Source organism: Lathamus discolor, chromosome 2 (assembly GCF_037157495.1).
Source record: "Lathamus discolor isolate bLatDis1 chromosome 2, bLatDis1.hap1, whole genome shotgun sequence".
Classification (NCBI taxonomy): Eukaryota; Metazoa; Chordata; class Aves; order Psittaciformes; family Psittacidae; genus Lathamus; species Lathamus discolor.
In genome coordinates, this window is record NC_088885.1 from 88,510,906 (window position 1) to 88,529,925 (window position 19,020).

At 39.9% G+C, this 19,020-nt stretch overlaps 1 protein-coding gene across 10 annotated transcripts in view; it reads left to right on the forward strand.

Moving 5' to 3' along the window:
• The first annotated feature begins 8,684 nt into the window (after positions 1–8,684).
• IKZF1 (IKAROS family zinc finger 1) overlaps positions 8,685–19,020 on the forward strand; it is a 68,265-nt gene continuing 57,929 nt past the window's right edge. For 2 of the 10 annotated variants that reach the window (XM_065667685.1, XM_065667681.1), the window contains exon 1: positions 9,945–10,272. The gene's annotated coding sequence lies outside the window, so the exon portion shown is untranslated. The other 8 variants (XM_065667683.1, XM_065667682.1, XM_065667687.1 and 5 more) reach the window with 8 other exon arrangements.

Consider the following 19,020-nt stretch of genomic DNA (forward strand, 5'->3'; position numbering starts at 1 on the left):
ACTCACTTGGGGAAAACAAATGTAGTGGCATAAATGTATCACATAAATTGGAAGGTGTTTTCACCTGGCAGTACTGGAGATTGAAAACTGAGGTTTTCCCTTACAAGCCAAACTCATCAGACAGTTTCTGACTTTGGTTAAGTACTACTGCAGTAGGAGAGAAATGAGAACTCTAATTGCAGTTCTTTAGAGGGTAAAAGTACTTTTTTATTACTTTACTTAGTTATGCATTTATTCATAAGATATATTAAAAGGTGTGTGTTCATGAATCTTTTTACTTGCTCTTCCTTAACATAGTTAATAATCTTAAGTTACTTCATTTTTATAAACCATTTATCTTCTTAAATTTTCAAAATGTAACAGTGCTTCTGATACTTCTTTCTTTCTGAATTCTTTATGAAAAAAAAAGAAGCTGCCAGAATAACCAAAAGGAGTCTTGTTACTTTGTTTGGTTTCATATATTTAAATAGTATTCATAACTTTGTTTCCCTGCACATTTTTCCTTGAAATAGTATAGTTTTTAGACTGAGATCTACTAGACCAAATTCTCACTTAGGGTAGATGAGACTAGCGCTTTCACAGCTGGCTAGTTTGCCTTATTTATTTATGTGATGGACTTTGGGAGTGGGGAGTTTGGATTTTGATTTTCTTCAGTTTGTGGGGTGTTTTACTAATAATAGCCTGTAGCAGCAACCACGTGAACAACAAAGTGTCAGGAAAAGCTTTTGTAGTAAAGGATTTCTGCATGAATTTGGAATAAAGAAGAATAAAGATGAAAATTTGTGGATTCTGAACATGGTGAGGTTTCAAAACTCCTCTCTTATTTCAAAGTCAGGCTATCAGTTGCGACTGAACGATAGCTATGATGCAGAGCTTGAAGATATGTAATTGCAAAACAGGTTCCAGGATTCCCTGGATGTTTGTATGGGTTGTGTAAACATACACACAAAAAAATACTCCAAGAAAGTTGAACATAACCAAAACACAGAGAGATGTATGTGGAATATTGACTGCTTTGGCTGAGTTAAGCAAGCACCATTGTTCTCTGATTAAGAAACTGGGTCATATTTGTGGATGCTTATTATATTATCCCAGGAGATGTGAGTGACAGTATTTTCTGAACCTTATATGCAGCATTCTACATACTCAGCCTGACTTTTTTTAGAAACCCTGAGCCCCACAACTGTTAGAGTTAAGCAAGAAAAATGTTCTAATTTACTATATACCCTCTTTTATCCAATTATGAGCCAAACTTTTCCTCTATGTAAGAATAAGTACTTATTGATTTAAGAAGAAACAGGCATATTGATCTAAAGGGAAAATACATTGTACATGTTGATCAATATTTACCTTGAAGGACAAAACATCCTGATATTCACTTCAAGGCATCAATATATACATATTACTGCATGTTTGTGTCATTAAGTCACGTAACTGGGCTAGATTTTCATCTAACAGTATAAACTCTTTTAATGATTATTTTTCTAGTCAAATATTAGTCTCTAAAGGGAAGAAGAAGTTAGAGAACCAGAAAAAGAATAATTGTTCACCTTTCTTGAGATAAATAATATTTTTCATTAAATTCAGCTGATGCCTATCAAGAGCCGCTACACTGATTATATAACGTAAGCAGTGAGAAGTCCTCCAAATTCCTCCCAAAAGTATTTACCTATACCAAGGTAAAATTGGAAAACTAAGTGTACATTTCTGAAGATATTTAGGTGCCTAGCTTGTAATTAGTTCGATGTCAGTGAACTTGTACAAGGAGCTGTTTAATTTCAATTTCTGAAGACAGAGCGCACCTCAGTTCCCAGAACACCCTCAAAAATTCCATGCAATCCAGACATCACCAGCTCCTCTCTATCAACCTCGCTGCAGGCCAGGGGTTTCTTCTTGCTTGAATTCATTGACACAGAGCTAACCATAAATTATACAAAGATAAACTAATTATAGTGTAATGGGGCAGTTGTGGTACACATTTTTTTTCTCTGACATTTTTTTTTCTGTCCCATAATAGCTCTAACACTGGGTTAATCATTTTTATTTAAATGTTTTTTTTTATGGCTAATTTCACCCTAATATCACCCGTCTCCATCTTGAGTCTCCTGAGGCGCTCGCTATGAAGAACACACCTAGGGACAGGGAAGGCGTGGGACAAAGGGGAGCTGTGACAGCTACACAGTCAATATGTATTCTTGACATGATCAACTCCATAATAGCAATGTATAATACTTATTGCTTCAGATGAGAATAAATAACATGGCCCTCCCTTCAAACCACCTTTATTGTCTCCTCTTCCAAAGAATATGCCTAAAAGCTGTGGATTCTTTCTGCATGACTTTGCCCAGGTGAGGCCCTTCCTAAGCCTGCCAGTAGCCAAAATTCATGTTTAAATTCAGATCACCTTGTGTGTCAGTCACCTTTCATGTTGTCTCTCACCCTTGTCAGAGATAAAAGGCAAGCCCATCTTGTCCTGTCCTTATCATGTCCATTTAATGTGCTGGAAACATCAGTGCACATGGTTTTGTATCTACTCTCAGCTCTCCATCCTTGGTTTAATCTAAGATTTACTTACTATACTTCTGCTGGGAAACTCTTGTATCCCTGACCCCTCTCCCCAGCCTGCTTATTCTCCTTCCAAATCACATTTTCTCTGGTTACTTCTGGGGCTGGGAAGGTTGTGTCTGTATGTATCATCCTGGCTACTTCATTTTCTCCCTCCAGCCTGTTTGTCCCTACAAAGCTTGATAACAGCTACAATGATGTTGCACTTCAAGCCCCAGCCTATTGATTTGCCTTATAATATCTCACCATTTCGTTGAGTTTCCTGAGCTATTGTAGCTTTTGGTTATCTGTTGTCTGATTAAATACAGGCCATGAACTCTTTGCACACTGCCACACTTGATAGAGACCTAGTCCCTGAGTGGCATCTGCTTATTTTCAGGTAATCTGAATAATAAAAATAATCTGAAGTACAGCCTTTTAGAAGGCCATGTTGTAAAAAGCTGATCACCTGCCAAAAGGGTATGCCTGCATCTGGATAAAGGGAAGAGATACAATATTCCCTAGCTATGCTGTGCATCTTCTGAAGTAAGCAGCTCTACACTGCAGCCACACTTGCGTCTTCAAGCTAGCATCAGTATAGCTATTTGTCTTCCAGCTGATTAGGTTTACATGGCAAGGTTTGTGGAGGAAGGCAGTTGGATGGAGCTGCCCCAAGATGAGTCTGATTTGCCCATCATGGTAGTTGGTGATCTCTCTGTCATTATCTTGACCCATGAGCTTTTTCATTGCATTTTTTCCCCCAGTCCTGCTGAGGAAGGGGAGTGAGGGGGCAGCTTGGTGGGCAGCCAGACGAGGTTAATTCACCACAAGCTCACAGCTGGATTGCCATCTGGCCAGCTCAATCTGAAAGTATAGAAGCTTGAGTCTGCCCTGTAGACGTGCCCTTATAATGGGTTCCCTTATCATGCTTCCTGAAATATTCAAATGTTTATTCATCAGAGGACATTCAGGTGTCCTCTGAATACCCTTGTGAAATAAAGAAGTATCAACCTCGCCATTTTCTCCAGAGAACTGTGCTGGAGATTGAGTGGTTCACTCAAGACTGCACAGCGAAGAGTGTCCAAGTTTATTGCTTGTAAATTACAATACTAATCTTCTGCTCTACTGTTCTGTTTATTATAGAAGAAATCTTCCCCTTGGATTCCTTAAGACAAAGTCTTAACTGCTGTTAAACAAAAAAGGTTTCCAGCAAGTGATAGAGATCACAACGGCCCTCTCACCACAACGGCACTCTTACCACATACCTGCCATCATTAACTATAAATAAGATAATCCAGAGAGAAGTACACTCTCCTCTGTATTGAAATACATTGGAACAGGAAGGCACAAAGATAGGGAATATGGTTTACTTAAAATGCATTTGCTTATCCAGACTTGGGATATTTGGTACATGTGTGCAGTAAGTGTCAGGAATTACAATTCATCACTAGCTATATACATGGATCTTAACAGAGAGTCTCCTGAGCAGGGTGGGTCCTGTGAAAGATGGCAGACCTCATAGACACCAGTGTTGCTTTCTAGGTCCAAATGAGTGTAGTTACTGTAAGGCTAAATTGATTTTTATTAATAGAATTGTTCAGTGGAAGCAAATCTCTCACAGAATGAATACTAGATTCACTAGAATGAGGATTTTCTTTTCACTTTCTGGTAGTTCAGAAGCAACATTATTGATTCACATAATCAAATTTAACAATTCAATGTTGAACCATCATGTAATGCAAGTGTTAGGAGATCTCCACTAAATAATTATCAGTAATAAATTAACTTGGAAAAATTAAGATTTTTTACAGAAGTTTTTACGAGCAGTGAAGCTGGATCAATGCTCCAGCACTGAAATAACAGCAGACTTGTTTCATTTCACCTTTGCCAGAAAATCAGACCAATACGCTCTTTCAAGTTTTTTAATCTGTCCATGTGAATTTTAGGGAGTAATCTTAAAAGTAGTTGAGGAAGAGGATGAACTATCCATTTACCAGTCAACTATCATTCTGAATTTTGAACGTCTTCCTTTTCTTATTAAATTAAGGCCATACAAAGCCAGACCTATATATTTTTCATATTTCCAGCTACTTTCTCAGGTAGGATTAATTTTGGCAGTAGTTTCTCAAGAGAAACATCTGTCAGGTCTTACACAACTCTATTAGTGCAGAAATGCCTGATTAAGTGTTGATCTTGGAATAGATCCACTATCTTACTATGCTCAGGGATATTTCCATCTCTGCCTGGGTAGATTAGGTCCTGATCACTGTGATCTTCACCCTGTTTATAGACCCAGAGTACCTTCCTGTTATGTATGCAGAAAAAAAGAATAAAATTCGAATTATTTGAACTTCAGATGCAATGGATAGCACAAGGGAAGTGTGATAGTACTTCTTAATTCAGTCCCTTTTGTATATATAAAAACAGTTTTATCACTCTTCCAAAATGGAAAATTACTTGAGAAATTTAAACTGAAGTATAGCTATAGCTATACTTTATGAATTCTCAAGTTTATAAGGGATCAGTAACAGGAGAAATAACAAGTTTTGGAAGGGGTGTTTTTCAACCAGTGATATAATACAATGCGTGGGACTGGTGTCGTCTTTGGTACACGCATCCCAAGTGTTTTCTGCATGTATGCATGTACGTGTGCATCCATAACCAGAGTCTTTAGTTCCACTAAAATTGTAAATACATATAAACTTGAGATGGTCCTTGCTGAATAGCAAATACCATTTCACTTTGTGGTTCCACTTTAGTCAGTCGGTCACAGGTCACACAGTATGTATCTGTCCTTGATGCCAAAAGAATGTCTTCAGTGACATTCAGCTTATTACATTCCCTTACTGGAGGATATTTTTCTACTTTCTTTTAGAAACTAAACCCCCTCTCTTTGTATTTACTGTTCCTAAAATGGAAAGAAGTTAACAAGCCACTGTTCTTTTTTCTTTCTGCTCACCTATGTACAGATAAAATCTCACATATCTGATCAGCTGTCATCCACATTTCCTTGCATTATTACAACAATTATTTGTCTTGTGTTTGTGGTAGTGTCCATAAGGCACCAAGAGTTTCTCTGATCTCTAGATAAGCTCACAAAGAAAGAATTTCGAGGCTGAGGTACAGGAAACAAGGGGTGCTTTCTAATTGTACACAGGTGACTCGAAAACAGTAGTATGGTATAAGTCAGTGGAAAATACACTGGAGAGAGCAAAGGACTTGCAGTTGAATTCAAGGAAGTCAGTGAAGAAAAGCTATGTGGGAAGAAAACCTAGAGGCAATTGCCTCAAATGCTTATATGTAAATGAGAAACAAGTATGATGCAAGAGATCAAGTAAAGGACAGTGAGAAGCCAGTGTAAGACAAGTTAGGAGAAAGGTAATATAGATGTGTTGCAACAGTGGCTAAGGAGTGAGCACAGCAGTGCAAATGGGGAAAATTACATGAATAGATTGACAGGAAAGAAAGAAGATTTTGGTTGTGATGTTTTGTGTTTATATGTCGGTAACACAGATGGTATTTCCATGATGTGTAAGGAGAGGAAACAATGGAACTTTGAGATGCTTTTGAGGTAAAAGCTTTGCTACAAGGTGACAGAGTTCTTTTCTGAAGTTAAAAAAAATGTATCAGACTACAGTTATTAATCAAAGATTACAAACAAGGGAAGATCTATAAAATATTAGATACCATGTGGAATGGGAACAGTGATCTGTGTTTCCTATGTTATATTCAAATAGCTGCCCAGCAGCTGTTTAGTGTGAGGTCTGTGATATTTTCTTAAGGATTTCTGACTGGAAAGTATGAAGAGCCATCTGAGAGCAAAATAGAACCAGGAGGTGTTTCTTGGGGACTAGGTGTGATAACGATTGTGAAACAAAGGTGGTCACACTTAGAATTACGGTAGAAATCATTGTTTGAGGGAGATTACTGGTTGTACAGAGCATTAGCTACCCTTTTGTGCCTCTGAAAATTCACCACGCTTCAGGAGATAAATCTTCACCATCCTCATCTTGATCAGAATTTCCAAACTGATTGAGGACTACTTTCCCAATACATCCACAATTGCAGGCAAACCCTCTGGAAACTGTGCCCAGACCATTCTCTGAAGAATTAGGACCACAACAAATATCTTGCAGTGGAAAGGCAAGATGAGGAGCACCCACCTGGCACACTCTGCTGTTGTAGTGAAGATTCACACTCCATGGAAGAAACTCTTTTGCTGATTCTCAATTTTCAAGAGTTTTCTGTTGTACATTTGTATTTAATTATCAGCTGCATGGTAATGGACTGAAGCAGTGTGAATGTGACCTGCTATTGGTCTGAGGATTAAGGTTGGTAAGATTGCTAGAGGAAAACACTGAGTGGGAAACGGTCATACGCAGCATTCAAAATATTGTACCTCCTGCAATAACAATTACTATTTGTATTTAAGAATGACTCTAAGGGAAACCATTCTCTGTGCAGCCTTATTAGATGCTTCCCACAATAAAGCTGATAGCAAGGGAAAAGTTTCTTTAGTAGACTTAGTCTGAGATAATATTTAGCTGGCAATGAACTAGACAGCTGTAAGGCCACTTTTTGTCTTTTTTTTCTATACATTGCTCTACCTTATATCTTTTACAACCCACTCTGGCTCATCCAAAATTCCCAGCAATGTCAGTGGAAATATTGCAAGAAATGGATTATAGAATTTGGATCCTCAGACAAGTGTCTAAGTGTTTATCTGCACTTACCCCTTAGCAGATCTGACTGAAGTAGCTCTAGCCTTGGTAAGCATCACTGGGGCAGCAGAGCTCTCTTCAGACTGCCCATTGCTGCTATCCCAGCAAGAAACTGGCTGTACATGAGAGCAACCTGCCAGCAATGAGCTCAGTGCTGCTGCAACTGCACCGCTAGTAACTCTTATGGGCATCAGCCATAAACGGATCTTCAAACATCATCTAAGTCCTGAGAGCTCCTATGATCTGATAACAACCCCTAAGCACAGTGAGTTACAGAAGATGCTTAACATCTTACAAGACTTGACTTCAGCAGCTCAGCTCATACACATCCAGCAACTTGATTCTGATCTTAAAACTCCTATTGAATGTTAATGAGAAATCAGGGCTTGCATGGCATCAAATTTGCCTTTAAATATCTGTGTCAAATCAGCTTCCCCCCTGCCAATAGGCTAAAGTGGGCTCATGGCCGCTGGCCTTCAGGTCCTGTAGCAGCTGGAGCACAGGAGAGCAGCAAAGTGCTTCTGAGATTGATGATCCTCAGCGGAGTGTAGGTCCTTTTACTTCAGACTATCCAGATACACGTATCTGTGAAAAGTTGCTTCATTCCCTTGAGCTAATCAGCTTCCATGGTTGCTGAAGCTCTCCCTGCTTGTATTTCCCAGTCTTGCTGAGGCAGAGCATTTTAGGATTTCCTGTAAAAAGGTACTAACTGCTAAGCCTATGGTGGCACTGTTCTGTGGATATGGGGTTTTTTCTTTCTTTCTTTTTTTTTTTTTTCATTTCTTTTAATACCGGAATGTGAATCCACTGATCAAAAGCTTTTGTTACATGTATGCAAACCTGCTGGAAAATGTGGGGTTATTATGGAAAAAATAAGAGGAGGATTTGGATCTGGGTTTCAACGTTATTAGGTCCATAAAGTCCTTTTATAAGTTGCAGTAAAAGGAGGGTTCTGCATCTCTGTAAAGACAAGTGTGAAAAATCAAAAGCTTGAGAGGTACTGGGCATACCTGGTTCACCTCGAGCGTACCCGGGTATTACCCCAGCTTGTGTAACACACAGCAATCATGTCTGCAGAGCTTTTCTGAAGGAAGGAGTGCCTGAAATAAATCCCCAAGGACAGTCTTGACATTTCTGTTCTAAAAGAAGCCCAACTTAGCATTGGAGACGTCATTTCATTGTACAGTATAAACTTCTAGTAAGTAGTAGACAATTTCTGTTACGCAGCGTTTTCCCAGGTTTACATGCTTGCTTAACTTTGCACCTCTGAATTGTCCCTTTTAAGTCAATGAGATTGCTCACATGCATAAAATTACACTTTTTTTTTTTTTTTTTTTTTTTTGTAATTTGAGAGCACAGATAAAGATAGGATGTGAGAAAGGAAGTATTATTATCCTCATCTTACAGATGAGGAACTGAGGCAAAGCGAAAATGAGATCCTGATCCTCCACAGAGTATGTGCTTGATTCTTAAGTGATTTCCATTAGGTTCACCGTGCCCTCTGCATTGAAGCAGCAGGTCTGGATTTCAGTGACTGCCTCTGCTACTGATTTGAAGTAAGTCACCTCGGTTCTGATCATACAAGTGTTCAATCCAAGTTCCAAAAAAGTGCAGGACACATTTTGCGTGGGATGTGAATAACCGGGCTGTGATGGATGAAGGATGACCTGACCACTTTAACTTCAGCTCTGAGGCCTCGCAGGTGGATGTCTGCATCTGCCGGCAGGTCACATCCACCTGTATCGCAGTTTCTGGGTGCCGCTGCCCTGGGAGACCTCCTGCACCGCTGGAGCCGGGACCCTGGAGTGCCCGGCGGGGCGGCGCGGAGCCCGGCCCCCTTCCCGCGCCTCCAGCCCGATGCAGCCTGCGGGGGCCCCGGGAGAGCACCTCTCCAGGTAGAACCCCTCCGCAGCCCTCCCAGGCGGTGGCGACAGGGGCGCCGGCGTGCGCGGGTGCGGAGCGGGGCGGAGAGCAGGAGGGAGCAGCGGAGGAGGGACCGGGCGCGGAGCCGCCGCCGGCGGGGCAGCGCTGGCACATGGAGCGGCGCCGAGGCGCGCCGCCGCAGCTGCCGCTCCCCCCAGCCCCGGTGTAGCAGGTACCGCGGGGCGGAGGGGTCCCGGGCGGGCACCTGCCCCAGACTCCCGGGGCAGGCGAGGGGCCAGCCCCCAGCGGCTGCGGCGGGGGAGGGGTGAGGGGGGCTGCGCGGAGCCGGAGCTGCCAGAGAGAAGTTGTCGGGAACGTACAGCGGAGTGTGCGGAGCCCAGCAGGCAGGTCATCCCATCCCACCCCTTGTTCCCCTCCTCCGCGTCCCACCGGCTTTTTGTTTGTTTGTGGTTTGTTTTTTTTTTTTTTATTTTGAGCCATTTTTTTCATTTGAAAACATTGCGCCGCTGCTGGGGTGTGATCCAGGAGTTCTGTAGCGCTCCCTTGAAATGTCAGAGATCAGTAGCCGTCAGGCGACGGCCGGGAAGGGGTGTTCATTGATTCGAAAAGGGGGGGAGGCGGCGGGGCGGTGGGAGCGTTGTCCCGTGCAGGAGCCGGTGCGGGCCAGTCGTTCTCGCCTCCTCACGTCAACTGCAGCACCTCGGCTCATTCAAAGCCCCAGTTCGAATTGTTGGCGCCTGGAATATGCAGCGGGGAGGCAGGTACGGAGGTTGTAAAAGCTATTAAAAACTTGTAAAACTAGCAGCCCTTGCGCGCTTGAGGTGAACGGCGTTAAGAGGAGAAGTTGCTGACTTCCGAATAGCGGGGCCACCAGAAGTTTTCCTCCTTGCGACACAGCCTGTCACAGCTGGAGGTTTTCTTTCACCAGGCTCCGCCAACTTACCCTCTCTGTGAAGGGATGTTTCGCTGTGTAGTCGTTGCTAAAGAAGATGCGTGTAGTTAGAAACGGTGTGTGTGAAGAAACAACTTCCCACTGCAGCAGTCAATTCTAAGGAAACTTTTCATTTTGTGCTTCAAGAAACTTGATTACTTCTTGGATTACTTTTCTGCCTTGGTCTAGAAGGTATGGTGACGCTGCCAGACGGTTGTGCAAAGCATTCTGCTTTCGAAATTGTTAAAGAGTTAATAATATTGTGTTAGAAAATAATTGTAGTTTATGATGGCAAATTATCTTTAAACTATGTAAATTATTGTAAAGGAACATAATGTTGTCTGGTTTTAGTTTTAAGTAGTGTTTCCAAAGGACTTTGTGTAGGGATTAGAAGTTAGAATGAGAGCTCCCTGGCTAGGTATTTTTCTTCTTGATAGATGCTACCAAGGTTACATCCATATACCTTTACTGTCCAGCTGTCCAAAATCCACCCAAATGAAATAAGCCAGGTATCTAATCCTGTTTGTATTTGTTGCATTCATCTTAACAACCCATTTGCTATATTCAATAGCCTAGGTTTAAAATTGGAAGCTGTAATGCATTATAAGGGCCAAATCCTTTAAAAGATGTGCTCTGTTAGCTTCAGTTGACTGCTCACATCAATTGCAATTCCCATACATACCGGAGCACCATGCAGTATGACTCTCTGTTAAGCATTATAAATGATCATTGAAATCATGCAAAGAAAAAGCATATTAATATATTGCATTTAGAAGTAAGTGCTGAAGTTCCTTCCAAGTACTTAGAATTCTTCCAGACCAGCTGAGCTGGGGCACATTCTGAGTGGCTTGTGGCACTGCTCTCTTGCTTTGCTAGCGAATCACAGAATTTAAGATGTTCAGACTTTGTGAAATGCAGGATGGGATGGCTTTCTTGTATGAAAACGTAGTTACTTCTGAATTTTCCAAATCAAATTTTTGCCCTTAGGTAACTTTGTGGGGGGTTTTTTGTTTGGTTTTTTTGGGGGTTTTTTTTTGTTTTTTTTTTTTTGTTCTGTAATGAGGGAAATTGTAAGTCGGGAAATTGTCAGTCAGAAAATTGAGAATGGGCTTGTTCATGTTCCCATGTAAACTCTTTGTACTCCTCTTCATGGGTTAATATAACAGTAGCATACAGGAGTTCATGGTATGTCCCTTTTCCAAAAGGTGTCATCACTCACATGCAGAAGTTTCTTTCTAATATTGACATGCTATGTTTTGATTTTAACTCATAAATATTTGTTTTAAAAGTGAACTAAAAAAATACAGGATATACTGCTTAGACTGCCATTAGCCCCCACTCCCTCAAGATACCTCAATCCTAATCAAGTTTTAGTTTGATGGGTGTATGCTTTGTTGCTTTATCAAAGTCTGAAGCTGCTGCATGTGGACATGAGAAGCTAAGTGTAGAGCAAGACCAAGAACTCTTCAAATGATAGCTGTGCTTAGCAGAACTCGGGGGAAAGGGGAAGGGAGGGAAGTGCCCAAAATACTGCAGAGCTCTGCACTTTCCTTAGTTCATGTTTCTGTTTTTTCCAGATTTGCTTCCAACCTTAAAGATTTTCTCACAAATATTAATACTGGTGACTATCCATGTGCTCTCTTTTTTTTTTTTTTTTCTTTCTTTTTTGGAGTAAAGTTGCCTAAATTAGAGTTTGATATCCTGCAAATTTATTAAAAAAATAAAAATAGAAATTATATCCCTAATGATAAGGCAAATTTAAGATAAGAAGCCAAGGAAAAGATAGGTTTATCCACTGAGGTAGAAAAATGACTAGCCTGAAGTCAATGGAAGTCCAGTGCTGGACATAAGAGCCAGGATTTCAAACCTGCACTGATACCTGTACCTGTGTACAGCTTCCAGGAGAAGCAACAGGAATGCAGAGTCATCATATGAAATTGTACTGACTGTCCTAATTCAGTCAGGAAGGACTGGTGGACCCCAGCAATTAAAGAGGAATCACTAATCTTTCTGGCCCAATGTAATAATGTGAAGAGAGGTCAGGGAACTCCTGTCTCTTTGCCCGTCATACTTCCAGTAACTGGAGAAGCTTAGATGCCAATCCCGTGTGCATCATTTATACTAGCTGAGTATTTCTCAGGGTGGCTACTTAACTCTTAGCGAGTAAAGTGAGTCGATGTATTTTCAGTAGGTCCCATACTCAGGAGTTGCAGTGGAGAGGCAAGCTTGTCATACACCTGCGACTTCCTACCTCAGCTTCTGGTTGCCAGTGCTCACTCCGGGAATGGTCTGGTTGCATATTTTCTTATATACATATGAATGACACTTTTGTCACTTGTGTTACACGCATTTTACAATTACGAAAAAAAAATTAATGGAATAGTCTCTATCTTGGTGTTACCGCAGCGGTTTTCCTTTCCTTTGTGGACCTTAATACCAAAAACTTAGTGTGCTTGTCACTTCCACTGCATAGCAATGAAGAAATGTAAGCGAAGAATCAATCCACAGAGTTTTACAACACAAAACTTGTTTCTCATTGTTAAAATTGGATAACTCCAAAATGTAGCCAGAAACATTTCCAGATATGTTTTATTTGAGCTTAGGTACTTCTTACACTAACGTCACAATCTTGCAGAAAACAAGGAAACGGGTCCAGTCTGTATTTCAGCAACAGGGCATAATGAATTGTATGCTGTTCTGGCAGGTCGTTTTTGGCAGCGGTTACTTAAAAAGTCCAGAGGATATCAAAAGTCATGGATCACAGCCTAATTGTGTGGCTCTTTGTCAGGAAAAGCTTCCACTGAAGACCTGTGGGAATTTTTTTCTTTTGCTCTTGTTTTATGTGCAAGAAGAGCTGGGTCCATAGTGAATTTTATTGTTTTTCTGTCAAGATTCACATATGTATTTGATTACATTTTGACCAGTCATTACTTTCTACTATTATTAAAAGTAATTGAATTAGACCAAAGAAAATATAGTAAAGTAGTAAAACATACTGTAGCAATTTGGAAAAAGTTGTCATCCTTATGAGTGTACGGTGGGATGTGCTGCTGGCATTGTAGTGGGCTCCCCTGGCATTCCCCTCCCAGTCAACAAACCCCACTTTTCTAGGAAGTATAAAATCACACAGAAGGAAAGGCTTGGGAATTATTTGCTTCCTCTCAGAATCCTTCCTCACTCAAAAAATAAGCAAGAGAGAGTAGGAGGCTGTGCTGCTGAACAAACACCGCTGGATTTAATGCAGTTGCTACGCACCTTCAGGATACTGGGAGTACATTGTGTCAGTTGAGGAATAGACGGTAAGGGCTCTCATTCAGTTTTTCTGGGACTATGATTCTTTGGGAAGAGTTTTTTAAATGCTTGCAAAGCAACACAAAAGTTGAAAGGGGAAAGACCTGTTCCACACTGTTATTTTTTTCTGTAATCCGAAGATTATTTTTTTCCCCTGCTGGAATAGCATTTAGAGATGAATGTGAACTCCATCTGAAGCAAAATAGGCAGCCTCTGTCTTGTCAGCTTTATGGCAACTTTTAAACAGAAGGCTACATTAAATACTTTCCGTTTGTCCAAAGTAGCTGCAGGAGTTTTATCTCCTAGTGACTATCCAGTGAAAACGACTGACTTTGCTAGGAAACTCCCTGCTTTCAAGGTTAACTGTGGGTTGTTGTCCCTATGTCTGTAATGTATACATAAATGTAACTACAATTTGGAGCCAACAAGAGTGCTGTTTGCTCCCTAAACTTAGAAATAATTATGTTATCCCCTGAGAGTATTTTCTGATGCTTTGTTATGAAAAGCCCAACAACTTCTGCTTCACCCTTCTCCTCTAAGACACACCTTCCTCCAGGCTTTAAGCTGGTGAACTAGAAGAGATTGCAGAGGGTTTTGCAGGGTTTTTTTTTTTGCACCGAGACAATCACTACCAACACAGTGGAGTGACTGCAAAGATTGGTCCTAGTCCTGAAAAGATACATGCATGTTCTTAGCTTTATTTGTAACACTGCAAATTCATGGGCATGAGAGAGTACAGGTTTGGGACCTGCATGGTACATTCATGCTTCTTGTCTAAATGCCCCAAAAGGCCATTCTGACTGCAGTTTTTGAAAAGCAGTCACACTGAAATTGGCATACTTTTTTTTTTTTAAGCAGTGGGAACTGTCCACTTCTTTAGCTTATTTTGAAGTGTATTTCATGTGAAAGATTTACATTTCTTCTTGTGATCCCTGTTGCTCTAGCTTTCTCAATAAAAGAGAAACTTGTTCCGTAAGATAGATCTGATTCCCGACTGCATTGCTTCATTTTTCTATTTGTGTCAACTCGCTGGGAACAGTGGAGCAACTGTAATATAAAGCTGGAATTGTCCGTAGTGGATTGGGTCCAAAATTTTTGCAAAAGCAGAGTGAGTTAACTGAAACATGTAGTGTGGAGAAATTTGCTAATTCTTTTCAATTATAGTAATTTTTTAGGAGTTATTTTTAGGTTTATTGAGGGAAAAAAAAAATCACACAGTGCTAATATGCTTATTCAGGCTGATAATGTCATTTAATAATATGTAAGAGCTTGAATAGTTTGAAGGGAAATTAGGAAGCAATTCTGTGATCATAAAACAGGGTTATTGAAACCTCCTATAATTTGGATAAATTAACTACTGAAATTGTTGGGGATACTCTGCAATAACAGTTCTAGAGGGATCCTTTTATGTTTTTTTCTATTGCATATTTAGATATGCTGTGCATCCTACACTTTTAAAATCATCTTTATATATATGGATACAAAAAATACAGTTTTGCATCTGCTGCTTGCCTTCTCACATGTGGGAGCCCTGGAAGAACATCCATGAGCCCAATTTGGCCACTTGAGAATGTGCTGTGTTCTCAGATTGAGTGCCTTAATTTCCACACCTCACCTTGTTTTAGGCAGTTTATTTATAAGATGGAAATGTGTGCATTTCCTTTGTCATGGTGAATTTATTACACTTTTCTGCTTTATTTTTAGTAAATAAAGGTGACAGAGTTTAATGCATTAATAAAATGTGGCCTTAATTAGGAAAATTACCTTCATATTTTTCTCATCTTGTGGAAACAGTTTATAATGACTCTGGTTGCAATTCAAAAACTTGAAGGAAGAGCCTTTTCATGTTTGCAAGTCCAGTAATTTGCACACAGAGTCAATAAAAGAACAGATTTTTTTCTTTTGTCCTTTAACGATGAATTGTTACATGAATATAGCTCAAACACAGTAGAATATTAAGAAGAATGCATATGGAAAATACATACGTGCATAAAAGATCATTTTTCAGTGCTTTGAAAAAGGATACCCAAAGAAACGAGAATTATGTAGGATCTTTTGAGACAACTTTTCTTACACCCTCACAATTGTTCACTAACATGGAAATTAATTTTACGTATGCCAGGCATATAAATGTTTCACATCTGCATTGTTAGTAGAGTTCTTTTCTTAATCTTGTGTGTTGAATTACAGTGCTTCCTTCATTTTGCAGACAGGAGCTCTCCATTGAAATTTCACTGTATGCTCATAATTGTATTGTCAATTCGTGCAGTTAACCAGAATTTACACTGGGCAGGAAGAGAGAAACAACTGAATGAACTAAACATCTCCTGAGACTTTGTAGCAAATGCTGAATATGGAATTAGTGTAGAGGGAGACAAATTGATTCACTTAGTTTAAATTTTTTTTTTTTTTATTGTTTTAATGCAGTCCTTTAAAATACCTGGAGGGTTTTTCTTAAAACAGAAATGGAAGGACACTGAAGTGCTTATTATGACTCGCAGTTTTCAGTTTTCAGAAAGGACCACCTCTCATCCTTGTAGTTATTATTTACATTGAGCTGTGTGATGAGGCGGAAATTAAAAATAGAATTAAAATGGTTCTAAAGTAGAGTCATTCACAGAGATTGTGAAGTCTAGCATATTAAATTACAATAATGAAGCTAATTATCAGCCGCTTGCTGAGATATTGGATGCTTTTAATTAAAAATAGTTTGTAGAGTTCTAGCAGTTTTCTTCAAGTATTTCCACTGGTTGTGCAATATATACTACCTTTCTCCCGTGCTTAACAGCCTTCCTGTTGTGTGTACAGTCATATATAGCACATTTGTATGTGAAGTTAGAAGTCCATTTAAAAAAAAAAAAAGGTCTTTTTTTAAAAAGAAAACTGAATATTAAATACTTTTGCAAGGGTGTCTTTATTCATCTCCTCTCTTGGTTGTTGGTTCAAATCCATCGACTTCAGTGGATGCAAGGTCTACTAGGTCAAGGTTGCCTGGTGCAATTAGAAATGAAGCTATATTATCATTCTGCAGGTAGATGCAACTCCCAGCTTAAAACCAAAAAGACTGCTGACCCATAGTTATCACTCCTAACCTGTTGTTAATGTGTGAATTCTCCTGTCATGTATGTTAAGGGGTATAAGTGTTCAACTGTACTGTGTCTTCCAGGCTGCAGCCTGGTTTAGCTTTACTAATTTATTTATTAAACTTCTCCTTATACATCATTGGTAATTGAATCTAGGACTCGTTTTAGGAGCTTTGTTTCAGTTTAGGTGGCAAAGTGGGTTGGGGTTTTATGGTTTTGGTTGTTGGTTTGGAATTTTAGTTTGCTAAAGCTTCAGCCTATGTGATGAGGAGCAGTAAGACATGTCAAAGACCACAAAGAAGGGATGTGCTCACACAGGAGCACTTGCTTAGGGGCAGCTGCTCCAATGACCTGTGCCAGTGGTCCCTTTTCCTTTCATGGGGCTATTTGCACGAGCAGGGAGTTGCAAAATCAGCCCTTTCCTTGCTGTGGCTGTGGAAGCAAGGCTAGGGTTTGCTTCTCTGATTGTTTTATTGCAGTTAACCCAGAGCTGCTGATGTTGAGGAATGCGTGTTCCCCACTCTTTTTATATTTCCAAATGCATCTGCAGAATACCAGGTTCCTTGTAGAAGGTTCCTTCTCCCTCCAATTCAGACTTCATGAGTGCTCATATTTTCTGCTCTGAGGCTTCATAAAATCTGTACCTGACACTGTGGGGTGCTCATAAGACAGAATTCAGGGACCTTTCTGTCTGCTCATCAAGGCTACAACTACAAATAGTCAGGAAACATGCAGTTGGACATGCTGAGTGTTTGTGAACTCCTTGCAGTGTCAGAAGAAGAGCTATCTGTAGATGGAAGGACAGCTCTGAGTTTAGTTGTGCTGGTGTTAAGTCCAAAGGGGCTCCATAAATGTTAAAATTTGTGATTTAATTTCCATACCAAAAGTGAGGTCCCATTGTGCTGAGTGTGAAGCCCACGCTGCCCAGAGAAATCAGTACACACGTAGTTTGGAAAACGAAGAAGAAAACAAAATGTCTAGTCTTTGGTTTAGGTCATGACACTGAATTATATTGGTGGCCCAGTCTTGTGGTCTTTAATACGCTAAGAGAGCAGGGTTTGTAGGACTGACATGCTTACACGTTTGTTTGAATTGATAAAACACTGTATAAATGCTAAGCATTCATTTTCTTGACAGGGAGGTTTACTTTTGAATTTGCATTGTAAAATGGGAGATGAAATAATAAGCGAGGACTTGCAAATAATTAATTTGCTGCATTCTGAAAGATAAGAAAATCTTGAACTTGCATTTACTTCTTCCTATTTACAACCAGAATCCTAAGAGGTCCCCAGTCCATTTCTGGTTGCAGATGACACCAGGTATAAATGGAGGAATATCTCAGTGATTCACAGGGCTTATATGATATATTCTTAAGACATAGCACAAGTTATATTGTAGAAAGAGTAGCAAGGAGGCAAATCAACCGTATGTAAATTTTCTTTGGGCTCCAGGTGGTAACCTGGACAAAAGCTAACTTACTTAAATCCTAAATTTTTGTGTGAGAATGGTCAGCTAAGTGGTTCCTTATTTAAAACATTAGCTTAAGATTACTAATTTTTCCAAAGCATTATGGTAGCTTTATCTGTGAATCTGGTACTGGAGTCTGAAGATGAAAACATATGGGTTAGAGATCTGCATGGGAAAATACTTGAAGAAACAGTTTTATCTATTCTGAAGGGAGCTTTGTAGCTCTTTCAGTAAGGGACCAAAGCAAACTTTGAGGATATTTTGATTCCTAAATAGAAGAAATTATCTATTAACACCTAGGTGCTGTTCCCTTTCTTACTATAAATAAGAGCTACACACATTCAGCATTTGAGAGTAGGATTGCTTCAGTCAGCTGCATTTCCAGGTTTTGATTTCTAACTTCAGGCTCCTAAATTAGCTGCTAACCTAAATAGATGCCACTGCATTAAAGACGGTGAACTCACACATGCTTACTATACTAGTGATAAATTTGATTCTCCAGATACATCTTACAATGAAAAATTATAGAACAATTCTTTTTCTTGCCAAAATGGATAGCTATTCAGGATCTCATGTCATAGACATTTCTAAACCGGCATTCTTTTAGGTGAATCTTTGTAAAGTTCTATTAATTTACAAACTGATATCAAGCAGATATTTTGGTGCAAATCCTTGTATCTGTACATAGCCCTCTTGCTTTCTGGCAAGTCAGTGACAAGGTTTCTGCTGATTCTACAGCAGAAGAGGAAAGGGAGGAAAACCAGGGCATAGTTTCATGTTTGTAGATTTACCATACCAAAGGCAAAGAGGTAAATTCTGCTCTTAGCCCAAGACATGTTATGTCCCCCGAGTCCAGCGTGAAAAACCTTTTAACAGTCACAGAGACAAAACCAACATGCTGCTGTCATTGCAGATCTGGGAGAGGAAGGGTGTCCTGTCCCGTATTATTTGCTGGTACAGAGCCTGAGCTGAAGTTAGCTGGGATTTCATTCTCTTTACCAGATGCCACAGAATTACCATATGTTAGAGTACAACTTTTTCCTGGGAGGGATGAAAAACACCCCTTAGCATCTTTTAAAGTTTTTATGTTTGTTGGGTT